The 20,732-nt window shown below is 37.1% G+C and overlaps 1 protein-coding gene across 1 annotated transcript in view; it reads right to left on the bottom strand.

Annotated features, from left to right (window-relative positions):
- The window catches only part of POLR3G (RNA polymerase III subunit G), a 103,526-nt gene that overhangs the window by 61,250 nt on the left and 21,544 nt on the right, over window positions 1-20,732 (bottom strand). The window lies entirely within an intron of this gene.

Raw genomic sequence — 20,732 nt, 5'->3', positions numbered from 1 at the left:
CCAGTCTTCCTGATATAAGGAGGACACTTTTCTCATGGGAAATTTTATGCCCTGTTTTAGGTAGAAAGGGAACCCTTACTATATTTGTTTTTTTTCTCACTTGCCTCAGGTCAATCAGTATGCCAAAGTGGTATATTTTGAGGTGTCATGTTCTAATCTCCTTTACTACCTATTACAAAAATGGGTAAATTATATAAGCAGGTTATTCACAGAAGATGAAACACAAAGGCCATTAAACATTCAGAATTATGCTGAACCTCAGTAGTAATCCGGGAAATGCAAGTTTAAATAATAAGATAGTTTACTCTAAAACTGGGAAATTTGAGAATGTGAAGTATTAGTATAAGGGTAAGTGTATATTTTCATGCTGTGCTGCTAAAAGTGTAGAGTGCTTCCAGCCATTTATGGGGTGGGAGGGTGCAATTTTGGGCTGTGATTTGGTGCATTCTGATTTTGGGTTAAGAGTGATAGACTGAGCATGCAGCTTTACCTCTGCTCCTTTCTGAAATTCAGTGAAATGACGGGAAAATCATTTTTTAATGGCACAAACTTACAAGACCAAAAATGGTAAAGGAGACAACAGCATCATTCTGTCCCTGAAAGGCTGATAGATGAATGAAAACTAATTTGGTAAACCCAAGAAAGCCGCAAACAGGAATGAGGAAAGCCAAGAAACAATCATCACAACACAACCCTCCCCCCACCCCCCAACCACCACCAACTGCCCCACAAAAGGCTTAGAAATTGATAGCACCAGGTACCTCTAGGAGTCATGGTAAAGGTCTTTTTTATTTAAATCCCTCCTTAACTACACTACTAAGTAATTCCACCCCCCCCAATTCAAGGATGATTGGAAGTTATTTTAGATTTAGCATGAAGTTAAGTAATCTTTAGCTTTAGTGCCTAGTACTTTCATAGGCCCCTTCCAAGGCCTGAGAGGGGCCTAAGAAATGTGTTCAGATGATCATTTTTTGGTTTTAATTTGTAAAACTAAATTATTTTTTATTTTTTCTCTCAAAGCCCCCAAAGTGCATGCTTCAGGTCCCACAAGAGTGTAATCTGCTCCTGTCTATAGGATTGTTATGCAGAGACAGTAAAACAGAATCTCTATTCAGAAGATACTGGACCTTGGGTCCTATTTTGAAAAGAAAGGGATTTAGGAACAGGTTTTCTTTTTTCTGTTTTTGTTATCTTTTTTTTTTTTTAATGTTTATTTAGTTTTGAGAGAGAGAGGCAAAGTGTGAGCACAGGAGGAGCAGAGAGAAAGGGAGACACAGAATCCAAAGCAGGCTCCAGACTCTGAGCTAGCACAAAGTCCGACACAGGGCTCAAACCTGTGAACCATGAGATCATGACCTGAGCTGAAGTCAGAGGCTTAATGGACTGAGCCACCCAGGCACCCCTTGCACCCCTTAGCAAAGGTTTATGTACAGTGAAAGTTTGTATACTTTAAGTTCACACTTGCAGAGTCCTCCAACCTAGCTCAAAGAATGTTGGCAGTTATGACAAATCTATCCTCCAGGCAAGATCCTTTTCTTAGAAATTTGACACCTGAAAGACCTGATGATACTGACTCTGGGGTCCCCAAAGAAAGGGCCCAGTGAAATCATCTTACAATGTAGTGTGCAACCACAGGGCCTCCCTTGCCTCTCTTGCACATAGATTTCTAAAGTGTACTACTCTTAACTTTTAATATATACACCAAAGCCAGCATCTTGTGGAAAAAACAAAAGAATAGATGGAAATAAGTGGAAAAACCACTTCAAACAGTAAGACAATTTACCAAAATAGCAATATATGAAATTAACATTAAAAACCTAGAGTCTTCACCAAAGACATACAGATGGCAGATGAGTAACCAAGATATCCTTCAATAGGTAAATGGATAAACTCTGGTAGATGTAGAAAATGGAATATTATTCAGTGCTAAAAAGACATGATCTATCGGGGTGCGTGGGTGGCTCATTTGGTTAATTGGCCGACTTCAGCTCAGGTCACGATCTCACCCGTTTGTGAGTTTGAGCCCCGCATGAGGCTCTTTGCTGCCAACTTGGAGCCTGGAGCCTGCTTCAGATTCTCTGTCTCCCTTTCTTTCTGCCCCTCCCCCACTCACTCTGTGTCTCTCAAAAATAAACGCTAAAACAATTAAAAAAAAAATGAGCTATCAAGTCATGAAAAGATATGGAGACAACATAAATGCCCATTACAAAGTAAAAGAAGCCAATCTCAACAGGCTACTTACTGTATGATTCTAATTATACAACATTCTGGAAAAGGCAAATGTTAGAGCTAATAAAAAGACCCATGGTTACTAGGGGTAGGGGTTGGGGCCAAGGATGACTAGGTGGAACGCATAATGATGGATACAAGTCATTATACATTTGTCCAAATCCAATGAATGTATGTCAAGAGTGAACCCCAAGGTAGACTGTGAACTTTGGATGATTATGATGTTTCAGTACAGACTTATCAACTGTAACAAATGTATCATTCTGATGGGGGATGTTGATGAAGGAGGCTATGCAGGCAGTGGTAGCAGGCTTAAGGGAAACCCCCATCTTCTCAATTTTGCTGTGAACATAAAACTGCTCTGAAAAAAATATAGTCTTAAAAAAATAGAAAAAAATAAGAAAGTCATTAAAAAATATATAGTCTTCATTTATATGAACAAAAATGAGTTCCAAAGTATAGTTTATAATAATATGTACTTAGAATAATTTTTAAATACCGAAGCATATATACATATATATAGTTAGGCATATACACCTAAGAATAATTTTTAAACACCTAGGCATATATGCCTATACATATAAATAGGCATATACACCTAAACTATATAAGGAAACATATATAAACATCTATAAGAAATATATATGGACAAAAATATGTCCAAAACATATATAAGGAAAAGTATGTTTTAAAAAATACTATGTACTCGGATAGAAACAATGGGAGACAATTCACCACAGGTCTCTCATGTTTCTGCCCAGCTGAGAAACAGATGCACTGACTGCCTTTGTTCTACAATGTCTTTTAAAAAGTGTTTATTATTAAGATATTATTCACAAACTACAAAATTCACCCTGTTAAAGTGTACAATTCACAGCTGTTGTTTTTATTTTTTTTTAAGTAGGCTTCATGTTCAGCGTGGGGGCCTAATTCCAGGGCTAAGTGTGGGCAGAACTCATGGCCATGAGGTCAAGATCAGAGTTGAGATCAAGAGTGGCACAGTGAATTGACTGAGTCACCCAGGCCCCCGTACATTTCAGTGGTTTTAAGTATATTCACTAAAATGTATAACCAACACCACCATCTAATTCCAGAACATTTTTATCACCGCCCCTTCCCCCCCGAAAAATCTTTGTACCTACTGGCAATCTTTCTGCATTTTCTCTCCCTGCCAGAACCAGGTAACCACTAATCTACTTTCTGTCTTTAGGGATTTGCCTATTCTGGAAATTTCAGAAAAATGGAATCACACTGCATATGTCTTTTGAGTCTGGCTTCTTTCATTGAGTATAATGTTTTCAGGGTTCACCCATGTTGTAGTGTGTGTCACTGTTTCACTTCTTTTTATTTCCAAATAATATTTGATCATATAACATTTTGATTATTCATTTATCAGTTAATAGACATTTGGGTTGTTTCTACCTTTCGACTATTATGAAAAATGCGGCTACAAACTCAAGAAATATTTGTACGTTGTTGGAGACATTAGAGACTAAATGGAACAGAGGGCAGCCGAGACAGCAGAGCAAAACACAAGTTCATTTGATAGGTTACTTGCGATGAGTTACATGAAGCCTGTCGTCCAATCAGAAAGACATTTTACCTTCCCAAGATTAAATTTTTATATACTTCATGGGATGTTCCTGGGATTTGCCAATGCCTCATTTCCCATTATGTGTTTTAACTTTAGGTAAAACACTGATCAAAATGCCGATAATATAATTCTATTGACTTTTTCTATATTTGTGAGGGACCTGGCAGAGTGTTGCCTAATGAAAGAAGGCAACACTGTATTACCAGTAATAATTTCAGTTATGCTTTTAAATGCTACTTGCCAAAATCTTACTTTATAATTTGAATCTAGCGTCATATGGGCCAGTGGTTTTCAATTTGGCATGCATATAAGACTTATCCAGGGAGTTTTAAACAAGTAAATAAACCAGGACCTATACCAGACATACTGAATACCTTCAGTTAATATTCTTGGTATACAATGTATATTATTTCTCAGGATTATATGTTATAGTACAATATTTAAAAAAAACAAACTATGATCACCTATTTTTTTGTGGATCAGGTGTAACATTCACTGACCTATTTGAAAATAGGCTTAATCATTGTCCTTAAAGACATTGGCAATTTTTTTGGAAATGGCTTTATTATTTGGTTTTTCATGTTATAGAAACAGCCAATTTCTGTGTCAGTTACATTAGCCTTATATGAACTTTCATTAGATCTTTCAAATTTGGAAATTATTAGTAATAAATTAGCCATAGCCATTTTAAGTCTCTCTCATCTATGAACAGTTTTGTTTTATTCTATGTTTGCCTCAAGCAATCTACAACCAGCTACAGGCCTGTGTTTGTGTATTTAACAAAGAAGAATCATTTCAGAGCCCAGTAGAAAAGGAATGTGCCAGCTACTTCAAACTACTGATGCTTCAAAGACACGACTCTTGGGTATAGGATTTTCATGATATCACTTAGACAATTTTCAGAGCATACTGGGGGCTGGAATCAGAATTCTAGAACCCTTTAGTTGAGAAGCAGATGGCTTCACAAAACTGACATCTCAAGATCTAGTAAAAAAGAATTTCTTACATTGTACTAAATAAAGTGATAAGGGAAAATTTTATTGTGGCTATTTGTTTAAAATATTGTTGATATTGTCTTAAGGTTCTATTTGCTAGACATATAAAGAAGCCTTCTCTTTCCTTCTTAAGCTATCTGTAGTCCACAGCAATTAAAGGAAAAATTTTTTTGACATTTATTCATTTTTGAGAGGGAGAGAGAGACAGAGAGAAAGAGAGAGAGAGAGAGGCAGAATCTGAGGCAGGCTCCCTCCAGGCTCTGAGCTGTCAGCACAGAGCCCAACACAGACCTTAAACTCACGGACCACGAGATCATGACCTGAGCTGAAGTTGGACACTTAACCAACTGAACCACCTAGGCACCCTGGTAGACCACAGCAATTTAATAAACTCTTCTTGTAAATTTAAAACATTACAAGAAACAATTGAAAACATTAAAAAAAAGATATCAGCTTCTCATCGACCAGTCCCAATCCCAACATTCAAACACTCTTATTGATATACACATTTTGCATGGTGATATATAGTTATTTGCGTGGTTCCAGTGACACTTTGTCCCCCTTTTTGCTAGGATAATTGGCATTTACAAAAGCAAGGCTGTGCCTACAATGTCATATTTGAGAATAGTGCTCATTTAATCAGATATTATAAGCCATTTTAAGGGAATTAAAATTGACCTTACTTATGCACCCAATGTCTACTGAGTCCTTCAGGAAAGCTGTCCTGTGCCTGCCGTACAGAGTCCCTACTATAGATTGAAATCTTTGTCCCTCCAAATTCATATGTTGGAACCTAATCGCTAATATTTTGGTATTTGGAGATGGGGATTTTGGAAGGTGATTAGTTCACAAGGGCAGAATCTATATGAATAGGATTAATGCCTTTATAAAAGAAATCCCAGAGAGTTCTCTCACCCCACCTGCCATGCAAGGATGCTGTGAAAAGGTGATTGTCTATGAACCAGGAAGTAGGCCTTCACCAGACATGGAATCTGCCTTGATCTTGGACTTTACAGCCTCCAGAATTGTAAAACATTCCTACTGTTTATAAGTCACCTAGTCTGTGGTATTTTTCTAACAGTAGCCTGAAGGGACCAAGACAGTTCCAAACTTACAAGTGGTAAGAAATTTGCTTCTTGGCAGACCAGAAACAATAGGACATTTTGGATACTTCAAAAATGAAGGATTTTCCTGAATTAATAGGTACTGTTAATAAAACTACTTCCAAAGAATAGGCTTCCAAGAGTAAATATGCAAATAGATTCTTTCTGGCAGAAGGAGAATAGAGATGCTTTCATCCCAGAAAGCAAGTTTTAGGTCTCTCTACAAATTCATTTCAACATTTTTTGTCTATAGGTATCTCTGTTCTTTGAGTTTTCCTTTTAACCAGTTGTGACATTTTCTGGTTCTTTCATTAAGAATATGTCAAATAGGGGTGCCTATTTGAAGAGCATATGATTCTTGATCTTGGGATCTTGAGTTTGAGCCCCTATATACATACACATTGGGTGTAGAGATTAAATAAATAAACTTTTCTAAAAAAGGGTAAGTTAAATAGAATCTTTGAAACACAGTCATTTTAAATCTATATCAGAGCCATGATTTTAACCATTTCTGAAAATTTCCCTTTAAAATAACTTATTCTCATACTGGCCTGCTTAACATTTATCATATGCCTAAAATTGTTTTGTTTCACTTACATTATTTGTTCCTCACAACAAGGTACTATAACACAGACACTACTAAGAGCTTGCCTCCCTCCACACCTTTGTTGGCAGATGGGGACTATAAAACAGAGTTTATAGATAAATGAACTAGGATTAAAATCTAGGTAGTTTGGTTGCAAAGTCCACACTCTTAACATTACTCTATACTCACTATAAACAGAGAAAACTTTAATTTTTATGACTAATTTTGAGCCTCAGAGACAGAGATTTCTCAAGGTAAACCTATAAATTTTTTTCCAACTTTGATTTGGTGCCCCTTGGTGCTTGAAAATTAGGAAAAATGTGCTAATTGTCATAACACCAATATTTCCAGTGATACTGAAAAATGTGGGAGAGACATACAAGTTTGGCATTATTACACCATCCCTCCCCTCCCCCCATAAACATCTTATAATTTTAATCCTATATGATCACTGCTCTGGGTCATGTTAAAAACAAGACAATAGGCTGAAAATGGAGTTGCTTATGCTAATCCCCATGTCAACAAACTGAGACTGAACCTAATTACAGTTTTGGCTCTCCCAGAAACAGAATCTTAGACTACTCAATCAGGAATCACCTGATCAGCACTAGTTTGGTAACTTCCCCAAGAGATCCCTCATCCTCCTAAAGAAAAGTAACTTCGGAATAACCAATCTGTTTTGTTTAGTTTTGTTTTTGCCTGGTATAATTTTCTTGTTCCAGCTCCCTTTTGACTATAAAAGTCTTTCCTTTTGTACAGCTCCTCAGAGCTCCTTTCTATCTGCTTAGATTAGATCTAATCTATCAGATTAGCTGCTGCTTTATTGGAACCGATTTTTTGCTCAAAGAACTCTTAAAATTTTTAATATGCCTCAGTTTATCTTTTAACAGCCATGGTTGGAATGAGTCTGGGCCTTCAAGTTAGAACTGATAGTGCCATTATCAACAATAGCCAAATTATGGAAAGAGTGCAAATGTCCATCCACAGCTGAATGGATAAAGAAGATGTGGTATATATACACAATGGAATATTACTCAGCCATTAAAAAGAATGAAATCTTGCCGTTTGCAATGATGTGGATGGAACTAGAGTATATTAGGCTAAACAAAATAAGTCAGAGAAAGACAAATATGATACGATTTTAGCCATATGTGGGATTTAAGAAACAAAACAGATGACCATGAGGGAAGGGAAGAAAAATAAAATAAGAAAATAACAGGGAGGGAGGTATGCCATAAGAGATTCTTAACTGCAGAGAACAAACTGAGGGTTTCTGGAGGGGAGGTGGGCAGGGGGATGGGCTAAATGGGTGATGGGCATTAAGGAGGGCACTTGCTGGGATGAGCACTGGGTGCTGTACGTAAGTAATGAATCACTAAATTCTACTCCTGAAACCAATACTACACTATACGTTAACTAACTTGAAGTTAAATAAAAACTTGGAAGAAATAAAAGAACTGATGGTGACAGTCACTTTGATTGGTGAGAGGCTGAGGAGCAGCCTATGCTTGGCTGAAGGGTAGCTGGTGAACAACCAGCTGCATTCCTGGTGATACAATCTCTCATGATCCTTCTTCTTTTTGTTTTTAAATGTTTATTTATTTGTTTTGAGAAAGAGAGGGAGAGTGCACGCATGGCCAGGGGAGGGGCAGAGAGAATCCCAAGCAGGATCTGCACCGTCAGCGCAGAGCCGGATGTGAGGCTCAATCCCACGAACCGTGAGATCATGACCTGAGCTGAAACCAAGAGTCAGACACTTAACCGACTGAGCCACCCAGACACCCCTCTTTTTTTCTTTAAATCTTATCTGCCACCAGCCTCTTTGTCTTCCTGCCAAGTTCTTTTTAAACTTTATTTTTTGGTGCCAATCATTATAGACAGAATAATCTCAAAACTTGGAGATTCACTGAAGCTTCACTCAAGAGGCTTTTCTGACAAGCAAGGGAGTTGAATTTCTTTGTTTTGAATTACAGTAAATATGGTGAATACAGTAAAGCTGTATTAACCTAGATTCCACCAAGTCACAATACGTGGTTTTTTAAGGTACCTGTTTGGCTTATGCTGAATAATTCTATATGTGTATCTTAAATGTATGTTATTTGATGGTAACTAAGACTTTTTGGGGGAGCTAAAACTTGCAATTTTGCCAACTCACTCCTGATAGTGAAGGACCATTTGCTCAATTTTATCATGGCTTCATTTTTTCCAGCAGACAAACTGCAATGTGAAGATGGACCTAAGGTTCCAAATCACCAAATAAAAATCCTGTTCACAGAACTATCTACCTGATTTGTGGGGTCTTTTGTTCAGAAGTTATGAAAAATTTCAAGATGGCAAAAGCAGAGTATTAAACAAAGTGTAGAGCTCTTCTAAATGTGTGCCCTTCTACTTGTCTGAGTGTGGTGCATGTGAATGTATACACATAAGTACACATAAGCTTTTAGGCATAAAATTGAGTTTTTAAGAAAAAATCTCAAATATATATGCTTTACACACACACACACACACACACACACACACACACACACGTACAGATACAACTCTTCTTTCTTAAAATTTTCATCTGCTCTTAAAACTTACACTATTGGGGCGCCTGGGTGGCGCAGTCGGTTAAGCGTCCGACTTCAGCCAGGTCACGATCTCGCGGTCCGTGAGTTCGAGCCCCGCGTCAGGCTCTGGGCTGATGGCTCAGAGCCTGGAGCCTGTTTCCGATTCTGTGTCTCCCTCTCTCTCTGCCCCTCCCCCGTTCATGCTGTGTCTCTCTCTGTCCCAAAAATAAATAAAACGTTGAAAAAAAAAAATTAAAAAAAAAAAAAACTTACACTATTGTTTCTGGGGTGCCTGGATGGCTCAGTCAGTTAAGTGTCTGACTTTGGCTCAGGTCAGGATCTCACAGTTTGTGAGTTCAAGTGCTGAGTTGGGCTCTGTGCTGACAGCTCAGAGCCTGGAGCCTGCTTCGGATTCTGCGTCTCCCTCTCTCTTTGTCCCTCCCCCACTCACAATCTCTGTCTCTCAAAAATAAATAAACATTTAAAAAATTGAAAAAAAACCTTACACTATTATTTCTAAGAAGATGTCTGCATTTGTATCTCTATTGTATTCATTTAGCAAATATTTATTGTTTGCCAGAATTCTGTTGGAGGCATTTAAAATGCATGTAGGGGTGCCTGGGTGGCTCAGTGGGTTAAGTGTCCGACTTCAGCTCAGGTCATGATCTCACGGTCTGTGGGTTTGAGCCCCGCGTTGGGCTCTGTGCTGACAGCTCAGAGCCTGGATGGAGCCTGCTTCGGATTCTGTGTCTCCCTCTCTCTTTGCCCCCTCCCCACTCATGCTTTGTCTCTCTCTGTCTCAAAGATAAATAAAAACATTAAAAAATTAAAAAAAAAAATAAAATGCATATAATGACTGCAGGTCCCAAAGCAATCTTGCACCAAAGAGGGAACTTGGGGACTGAAAAACACCTGGTGGGGCAACAAGACAGAAGGATCCTGGCTTAATGACCCTGTGGAACATCATGCCTGTCTGTGTCAGACTTTTATGTGTTTATGTTATTTTAGCCATTGACATTTAGGACTTTTCTATTACTTTTACCGAATCCAATCCTAACTAGTAAAATAGACATCTCAAATTCAACATATCCAAAAACGAACTGTGGATTTTTTCTCTCAAACCTCAATAATTGCATCCATGTCCTTCCAGTTGCAGAGGCTGAAATTTTTTGTAAAGGGGTCCTTATCCTTGGATTCATGAAGTTTCAAGGGATCAAGGAGACTATAAAATTGGATGGGAAAAAGTGCATCTATAATACCACAAATCTATAACTGAAATTCAATGTTTCCTCAATTATTATTATAGGGAATAAATAATAATATCTGTGATTTGTCACCAACAAAAATCACAGATATTTTTATATTACATTACAGTTGTTACAGAGTTCTCAAAATACCTTTAATATTCATTATTGCTTTGTGGTTTTTTTTTTGTTTGTTTTAGAGACAGAGCATGCACACACGTGCAAGAAGGGGGGAGGAGAGAAAGAGGGAAGAGCGAGAATCTTAGGCAGGCTCCACATCCAGCAAAGAGTCTGACATGGAGCTTGATCTAATGACCATGAGACCATGACCTGAGCTGAAATCAAGGGTTGGATGCTTAACTAACTGAGCCACCCAGGTGTCCCCAACATTGCTTTGAATTATAGGAACAACTGTGAAGAAAGCACATGTGTTTATCACATGTTTTATTATTTTGATAATGATATTTCAATATAAGTGAGTTCCTTTGTAATTTTAACTATTTTAATTCATATTCTTAAAACAATGCTCTGAGAGGGCAGGTCATAACCTTCATTGAAGGGCTACCAGGGGTCTATGACATATAAAGGGTAAGAGTCTTTTCCTGCTAGTCACCCTTGATCTCTCAATTTGTCTCATATCCACGTGGCAAAGGGTGCTAATTGCCACCAGTATCCATTCTTCCTATTTTCCTGAGTAACAGAACACCAGGGTTTTTGGGGGGGGGTGGACAGTAATAATGTTCTCAACTGAAAGACTATATTTCCCAGACATTCCTTGTAGGTAAGTGTGGCCTTGTGAATAAGTTCTAGCTAAAAAGTTCTAAGTCAAAATGTTGTATAGGATTCCTTGGAAAGGTTGCTTAAAAGGTTCTGCTTAGCTAAATAGAAAACATTTTTGGCTTCTCCTCCTCCCTCTTTTCTCCAGTCATGAAAAAGGACCCAATGAATGGACTTTTTAGTCATCTATGCCCTTGATAATGAAAACTGTGGTGGTAAAGCAGAAAATGAGAAGGAACTTGAGTTCCTGATAACTGTAGAGAGCTACCATGTCATCACATGTTTGCCTACTTCTGGAATTAAGAACAAATGGAGGGTCACTTGAGGGGTTGTGGCAGGGGAGGTGGGCTAAATGGGTAGGGGGCATTAGGGAATCTACTCCTGAAATCATTGTTGCACTATATGCTAACTAACTTGGAAGTAAATTAAAAAAATAAAATTAAAAAAAAAAGAAAAAATACTCTCTAGGTAGATTTCAGTTGTTAACTACTAAATACAATTCCTAACTGATATACCCCAATTATGACAAGTCCTACTGGTTCTGTCTTCAAAAATCGAATTCAAATTCACAGTTTGAGTATTTCTATCTCCACCATTATTACCCTGGTCCCAGCTTCTATCAAACCTCACCTGAATTGTTGCAATACCAAGTTCCTATTGATCTTCCTTCTCTTCCCTTGGCTCCTCACAGTGTATTCTCAACCAGGATCCCAAATGAACTTTTAAAATTTATAAGGTGGATCATATCACTTCTTTACACAAAAACTTCAAAAAATTTTTTCCTCATCCCCCATAAAAGTTAATTCCTAATGAAGGGCTATATAGTTTTATAAGATGTTACCAATCTACCCCCCACCTCTCTAATCTCTTCTATTACTCTATTCCAGCTCACTCAGTTCCTACCCCACTTTACCCCTTGTTGCTCTTTGTATATGACAAACATGCTCAAGGTAGGTGCTTAGTAATATAGGAAATGAATAGCTGAGGAAGCCAGCAGAAGGCTATTTCAGGGGGCAATCTTTGTCTAGGCTAGAATTATTCAATGTGGCAAGCCTAATTATTCCAAACGATTGAATTCTTTTTTTTTTTTAATTTTTTTTAACGTTTATTTATTTTTGAGAGAGAGACACACACAAAGTGCGGTCTCTGATGAGGGTCAGAGAGAGAGAGAGAGACAGACAGACAGACAGAATCTGAAGCAGGCTCCAGGCTCTGAGATGTCAGCACAGAGCCTGATGCAGGGCTTGAACTCATGAACCATGAGATCATGACCTGAGCCGAAGTCGGATGCTTAACCAACTGAGCCACTCAGGTGCCCCCAAATGATTGGATTCTTATGTACACTGTTGATATTAATAACTAATCCTGACCTGAGCACCACCATTAAAATAATTTCCCTAAAACACTGCTTTCAATAGTACTTTCCAGCTCAATAACATTTAATACTTATACACTTCACTTATAGTTAAAACTAATGTCTAGTGAAGCTTGTTACTAGCAGTAGAGAAGCACAGGAGTCTGTTTGTTCTTATTGCTATGCTGCAAGTTCATAGCAAAATAATAATAATGAAATTTAATTATGTATAACATAATTGTCCACATAGTTGATATAATTAAATATAATTATAAAGCTATTGTAAAAGACCTGAAAACACCGTTTTAAAAAAACTGTTTTAGGGGTGCCTGGGTGGGTCAGTCAGTTAAGTATCTTACTTTAGCTCAGGTCATGATCTCACAGTTCTTAAGTTCGAATCCTGCATTGGGTTCTTTGCTGTCAGCACAGAGTCTGCTTCAGATCTTCTGTCTCCCTCTCTCTCTCCCCCCCTTCCCTGCTCACTCACTGTCTCCCATAAATAAATTTAAAAAAAATTAAAACATAAATAAAAAATAAAAAAACTATTTTAGGGGCACTCAGCTAGGTCAGTTGGAAGAACATGTAACTCTTGACCTTGAGGTCATGAGTTTGAGCCCCACCTGGGGTGTAAAGATTACTTAAATAAATAAAACTTAAAAAAAAAAAACTGTTTTAGGGCACCTGGGTGGCTCAGTCAGTTGAGCATCTGACTCTTGATTTCAGCCCAGGTCATGATCCCAGGATTGTGGGATCAAGCCCCATGTTACCCCAATGGTAAGCCATTGTAAAAAATGAGATACAATGAGGAAAAGAAAAAGAAAGTAATTGCATCATTGATCAAGGAATCAAGGAGAATACATTGTATTGAGGTGATTTGTTTCCATTGAGCTATTATAGGTTATTTAAAGCTTTTAAAACTGTCTCACCATTAAGTAGACAATAAAATGGACTAATTTTTAGATATTAAAATGATGTTTCTTATGGCTAAAACTGCAAAAATTACAACCTTTACATGTAGACCTGGCAGTTACCAAGAGTTTGATATTTTTAATAGAGATACATGTATACTGAGAGAAGTACATAGGAAATGCCAAGGAAAATTCAATTTGACCCTGAAGTTCTATTTCATTTCTTTTTAGGAACATCTAAATTAACCTTCAGAGTCTTAGATAAAAAGTGCTGGAGAATCAGTTGTAAGAATCACCATGGAGACCACACTGTGTTCTCAGGTCACATTAACAAGGTCTCTCCAGTCTGCCAAGGACGGGTTTCCTGCATCTGGCAGTGCTGTAACTAGTAGACAGGAATTATGAATTGTGTGGTTGTGAGTAACAAATATACACTGAAATTAGCTTCAGTAACGAGAGGTTTATCTAAGGGAGAAAACTGACCATTTCAAAAACCCAACATTTCATTTCATCTCCCTCAGAGTTGCTTGGCCTCTGCTTCTCTCTGTGCTTCTGGGTTTACTTGTGGCATTCCCCCCACCCAAATTATCTTGTTCTTGGCTTTGATTTGCTGTCCTTTATAGGTCTTGCCCTGACCCTTCGGTTGTATTTAGCATCTTCTGACTAATTGGCTCAGTATATGTATTCAAAAGTCCCAAGAAAAAGAATCTGATTGGTTCAGTTTAGGTCAGGTATCTGCAGGTGGACCAATAGGCTGTAGTGGTGGTGGATGGATACCTAGTGTTTGTCTTTACAGAGGCCCTGTCCAGTTAAAGTACACATCATCTACAGTTTTGTGAAGTCTTTAGGGGATAAAGGAGTAAAGCAGGCTGTGGTGATAATAAATCCCCAGTTCCATTCTGGAATCTGTTAACAATTCATTTACACCTTCCCTTCCCCACTAATTTTAGGGAATTAAGACAGTACACACACACACACACACACACACACACACACACACACACACACAGAGTGTCTGAGTTACAAAAAAAGTTGACAAAAAATAAAGGTTATATTGATCCTTCCACTTCACTTGCTACCTGAATGACAAGTCAATCAGCAAATATTTATTGATTGTATTTAGTGAACTCAGCACTGTGCAGCACTGAGGCCAGGAATGAGAAGGACAAGAAGTACATAAATGGTCTTTGATGCTCAAGGTTTTCCTAAGTTATGAGAAGTCCAAGCCCCCAAAGGAACCCCATTTCTGTTGTCTCCCAGACATCTGTCCAGTTGGCTCCCAGATACACACTTTACACATACTTACTGTCTACCTGGTCATCACTGCAGTTCAATTCTTGTCACTACATCTCCAACCACACTCTTACTTCCCAGAGTTTGCCCCTTCAACAGACTTCATAGGGGAGAGAGATGCTAGAAAATTCTCTTAGGGAAATTTTTTTGGGGAAGAAAAGACACATCATGTTTATTCATGTATTTATGGATATATGTATTTACTTACTTATATATTTATTAGTTAAGTGGCCAGCATCTAAAAAAAAGTCAGGAGAAACTATATAACAATGTGATTTTCTTATTTCTCTTCAAATATCTGAAAATCTGCTTTTGGGATCTGTATTTCCATATAGCACCAATTATTGGACCCAAATAGTAATCTCACTCTGTAGATAGGGCATGAGTTTCTCCACCTATCATAGTTCTTCTACTGTGTGCTGTGATATATCCTGCCTGCGCCGCCCCCTCCCCCCTGCCGCTTTAGTCATTTTTATCTGCCTTTCCCTTATAGGCATTTGTGGTTGCAAATCACTTAGTTCATGAGATATACTATATTCTTACTTTTTTCCAAATATAATCTCTGGAGGAATTGGGAGACATCCCCACATTCAAGTATATTTTGTGGCACCACATCACACTTAAAATATTGTGAGCCAAGGCAGAGACAAGTCATTCCTATTCTTCTTTAATTTATGGACAATTCTTTGCTCACCAACTCTGACATCTGCTTCTAGAATTAAAGAAGCCCATTGTCTGCTAATGGGCTTATTCCAAATCTTAATGACAGTGTCCCCGATTTAATCATTGGTCCTGGTCACCATTTGTGCAGGAAATCTAGTGGGGGGAAAAAAGCCTCCTTGTGGCAGCACATGGAATAAAGCTCTTTCTTTACATACCTCGTCCCACAACATAACTGTTTTTAAAAATGGTAATGTTAGGAAAAATTGTCAATTACTTGGAAAGGAACAGAAGATATTTGAGTTTAATAGATCTTCTGGAGATTATCTGATTATATAAGGTTGTGTATCTTTGATCACTTTCTCCTGTGGAGGTTATTTTACATTTCCACACAGTAGAAATTAAGTTGTACAAAACTAATAGTAATGCAAATAATTCTTGTACATGGCAAGGCAAATTATTTTGTCTTGTAGATATAAAATTTATTTCTTCTTGTGGAAAAGATTACCACAAGGATCAAATTTTATTGCCCTGTAGGTTATTAACCAGTTTTGCAGCTATTAGCAAATTCTTTTCAGCATTCTGAATTGTATGTGTATGTATGTATATTTAAAAACTTTCTTAAACTGATTCTCTCATTACTAATGAGTTGAATAAAATCTTTCACATGTGTTCATTTTATATTTACATGACAGTAAAAAGTACTTGTTTCTTTTTGAACATTATACCATAGCAGTTAAAGACCTGATGTTTTGATTACATTTCAATAGTTCCAAATAAGAAAGAAATTCAGACAGGTTACTAAATATGTAAACTTAAATTACACAAAAATTAGTGGTGGTAATCTTGATGTAAAAAGGATATTTTAAGTATAGGGACTATCGTTTTTGCATGTAGTAAGCAAAATTATCTGTGGTAAAGGAATCTCCTCCAGAAGGTTTATCTGCCCTCAAACCCTTCCTTCCACCCTTGGCTGTGTTTTTTAATTCACAAGGAGGAAAAAGAAATTTTAGAGATGGTGAAATTAGGTGATAAATAAAAAAAAAAAATAAGTGGAAAGTAATGAAGACAGATTCAAGAATGCTGTTTCAGTAGTGTCTTTCTGTACCTAGTCTGCTTGCAAGCCTAGAATCTTGAAAGTTTGTGTGCTACAAAGTAAAGCTGTTCCTTTTCCACTTGAGTGACCCAGTGGTTCTCTGGTTATTAAGGAAGAACATTAACTGACTACAACCCAAACACAATATTCTTTAACTGGACCGGAATTTTCTCTTCTGCAGTTTTCTCTCTGTAAAATTTAGGAACAGCAATTTGGTAGCTGAGGTCAGAGCTTTCAAACATATGATTGTTTGACAATCATATGACAAGAGCCATTTGTCTAGTGTAATCACAAAGAAACAAAGATATTGCCATCTAGTGGTTTAATTGAAGAAATTCAGAAAAATAATTTTTCTCTTAAAATTTCCATTAATTTTTTCTTTGTGTAGCACTAAATAAAAAAGCATTCATTTTTAGAAAGCAATTATTAATATGTATTTTTTTCAAATTAAGGTTCTAGACGTGGCTACTTTTTTTTTCATTTTAGGTTATATTCCCTATTTATTAAGCTCAGTAGGATTAGGATATGAATTAGAACAGGGAAAGATCCTTTCATAATTGAAGAAAATACATTTAAAGGCAATGTTTCACTGAAGGAATTGTTAAATACCCAAACCAAATCATAAAATCAAGTGATCAAATTAATAGTTCATATCAAATTTTAAAAAGGTACAAGATAAAATAAATAGGTATATATTATGTATGGTCTAAAGGTAGAATCTTATACCAAAAATCCTTTGCTTTTATTTAATAGTTCCATTACAGCAAAACTAGCTTTTAAAGAATATTCCATTGAATAAAATATTATTTTATCATTGGCTTTGATTACAAAATAATAATTGGATTTCTAGAAAACTCTCCAATCCAAAAAACTTTGATATTTAAACATATAAGAAGTATACTTATAAGTCCAGCAGAATTTTACTTACAATACAGATAAACAGAAAATCCACAGATATTACCATCTATTTTCTGCATTGATATATTTTTATAGTCTTATGTAAAACAGATTTGCTCTGTTGTATTAAAGAACTATTTCATTTCTAATAACACCATGGAGACGATAGTTTACAAAGATATTCTGACTCCATCTGACTGTGGTAGAGATTTTTCCAGGTTCCCCTTGAATTTTCAGATCATCACATACCTAGTATCTTGATTAAAAAAAAAAAAACTTAAAAAAAAATTCCAAGTATTCTGATTCCACTTTTAAAAAGCATTTTTATGCTTAGGGGACCATAATGACTTGTGCTGAATTTAGCAAAATAGAGATCCTTTCTCATCATTGGTCAAGAAAGTAACATGATGCGGGGCACCTGGGTGGCTCAGTTGGTTGAGCATCCGACTTCGACTCAGGTCATGATGTTGTGGTCTGTGAGTTCAAGCCCAGCCTCGGGCTCTGTGCTGGCAGCTCAGAGCCTGGAGCCTGCTTCTCTGTGTCTCCCTCTCTCTCTGCCCCTCCCTGCTCATGCTCATGCGTGCTTTCTCTCTCTCTCCAAAATAAATAAACATTATTTTAAAAAACTTAAGAAAGTGACATGACGGAATCTATCCCAGCCTGGGACAACTAAAAGATGTCTTTTTATGATATCTTCTGTGGTAGATATAAAAGTCCAGAGGAGAGACAATAAAGTAGACAGAGGGACAGATACAGTTTATAAACCCTGTATAAAATGATAAAACTTCTATTCTGAAAAGGGTTCCATGGCTATGATGACCATGCCACCCCTGGGCAGTGTACAAGAGGTAAGAAGGATGGGGTATAACTGTGCATACTCATCCTCATTGAAGTAGCCTCTCCCCCAGTTGTTGTCAAGGGTTCAGGTAACTACAGATCCTGCCGTCATTGTTATGGAAAATAAGAATAGATTCAAATTTTGGATTAAGATTTGTCATCTAGTAAAAAGGTTGTGTGCAGGAAGAACATTATGTGGGCACAGACACAAGACGGAAAGAAGAAAATTGACAATGGGTTTCCTTTAGGTACATTAAGTTGCTAGACAAGCCAATCAACGCAAAAAACAGCAACGCTAAACTTAAAGAGCAATTTGTAAAGTGTGCTGATAATTTCTTTCAAAACAGGTCATAGTATTTCTTTACAGGAAATAAAACATAAGTGTCTATCAGTTTGTAGAAATGTCTACCTTTTCTCTATATAATATGTAGATCTATTTTTATAGGAGTTAATTTTTCTCCAAGATCTTATTAAAAATAGAGATCCTTTCCTTTCTTCTTTCAAATACTGAATAGAATCTATGAGATTGGGGCTCAGTCTTCTCTATTTTTAACAAGCTCTCCAGGTCTTTTTAGTATATTAAAGTTTGAGAAACATTCTTCTAGACTTCATTAACAAAACCATTGAGACTAAATACTTTTCATGGAAAAAGTTTAAAGACAATCAAAGGTAAAAAAGTGGAATACCAGGTCAAATTTAATAGTCACTTAGCTGGAAGACTGGCAGATCACCAATGAGATTTCCAATTTCCAATATCATCAGCAAAGGGACTAATTTTAAAATGAGACTTATTACCATAGGTGGCAGCCTGATAAAAATGTCTGTGAAAGGGTAGACATACTCAAAACTTAAACACTTGTATTAATTCAAGAGTTACTTATTGAATATCAACTACATGTTAGGTGCTATGTTAGGTACTAGGATTGCAGAGAAAAAAGTTGTTCTCCTTAGAAAGCTCTTCATATAATAAAATGATTATTAGACTTCAGTGGGAATACAAATTACCTTGGGTACGTGTTAAGAATGCAGATGGTCAGTATGTGATCATGAAGAATACCGGTCTAATTTGTAAAAAGAAAGTAAATAGACATTTATAAGGTAAGTGGTAAGTTTTAACATATATACAGATATATTATTTGATCACTGATTCAAGCCAACATTGAGAGGTAAATATCCTTGAATTCCTGAATGAAAACCAGTAGTTTTCTAGATGATGAAAGGTAGGGAAGAGCATGGAACATGGCATTGAACAGTGAGAAAGTGTGGTGTATATCAGGCATTAAAGACGGTTTGTTTCTATCTGGAATTTAAAAGTTGAGAGTGAGGCATAATGGACATGGGAATGGAGAAGTAAACTCGATTATGAAGAATCCTGTATCTTAGAGTTTTCATTTCACCCAGAAAAAAGTGGTGAATCTCTGAGGTATTTGAAGTAGTGAAGTAGAGGATGACTGCATCAGGGCTGGGTTTAAGGGAAAGCATTCTCATAGTAGCTAATGAATGGGTTGAGTGGGGGTCAGCATGAAGCAACAAAGACTGGCAGGAAGGCTAGTTAGAAGACTGCCATGATAATTCAAGCAAGAAATTTGAAATGCCTGCTTTCAGATAGTGCTGCTGGGATGGAGAAGAGAGAAGGGAAGTATTGTTAAAGTAATTAAATTCATGGAATATGGAGAAAAGGTGGGGGATGGGAAGAAGAAAGTAATGTGAAGGATGACTGGGTTTTTGGTTTGAATCTACTCATTTCATTTCCTTGGTAATGGTATTTCCTCTTTCCAGTTGGGAAGACATTTCTTTTGCCATCTCAGTAATTAGTATTTTGTACTTTAAGCAGCTATATCCTTTCTTCAGGGCTTATTATTGTTCCAAATGCCACTATGACAAACATATCTCACTATAGAAGATGCTGCCAATGCTATGCTCATATTCCCCAAGCCCCTCCAGAAATCATGTGGAGTCTTTGCGGACAGTTCCTGTGAAAACCAAATGCTTCTTACTTCAAGCTGTAGTGAGGGCTTCTGTGTGAGGGCTTTCTCTGTGCCCTGCAGTGTGTCTGACTTGTGCTCAGGGTAAGCCGGAAGTATCTGTGAAGTAATAACCCAGGAGCAACCCTCAACCAGTGAGGAATGGAGATTGGGGTTAACTACTCATCCTAGCTTTCTAGCACTGTGATGGATTATCCCCAGTAGGATTCCCTTCTCTGTCTAACTTTGTCACACCCTCACCATGTTTCTGGAATCACCTCCCAAATAAACTATTTGAATCCAAATCCTTGTCGCACAGTTTGCTTTGGGGAAAACCCAAATTTAGTTACTCAGTTCTGATAACACAATTTTATATATCTGCACCATTTTATATATGTGCAAACTAATGTTTGGAGGGGTTAAATAAATTGCCCACATCACTTAGCTCCTGGATTCAAATCCAAAGCCTTTGGTTTCAATATTATGCAATAGCGCCAGTCTCAAATTCTAAGATGTGAACCAGGTATCACCAACTGTGGAATGAAAGCCAGAGATAGTCTGTCAAGCTCTTTTACACAACATTGAAACTGACCATTATTTTCAGATTCCAATCTTTATTATTATAAAGCCTGAGCCTGAGCCTTGC

This window comes from Leopardus geoffroyi, chromosome A1 (genome assembly GCF_018350155.1).
Source record: "Leopardus geoffroyi isolate Oge1 chromosome A1, O.geoffroyi_Oge1_pat1.0, whole genome shotgun sequence".
NCBI lineage: Eukaryota > Metazoa > Chordata > Mammalia > Carnivora > Felidae > Leopardus > Leopardus geoffroyi.
The sequence above is the reverse complement of the archived record's forward strand: the minus strand, read 5'-3'. Positions and strand labels throughout refer to the sequence as shown.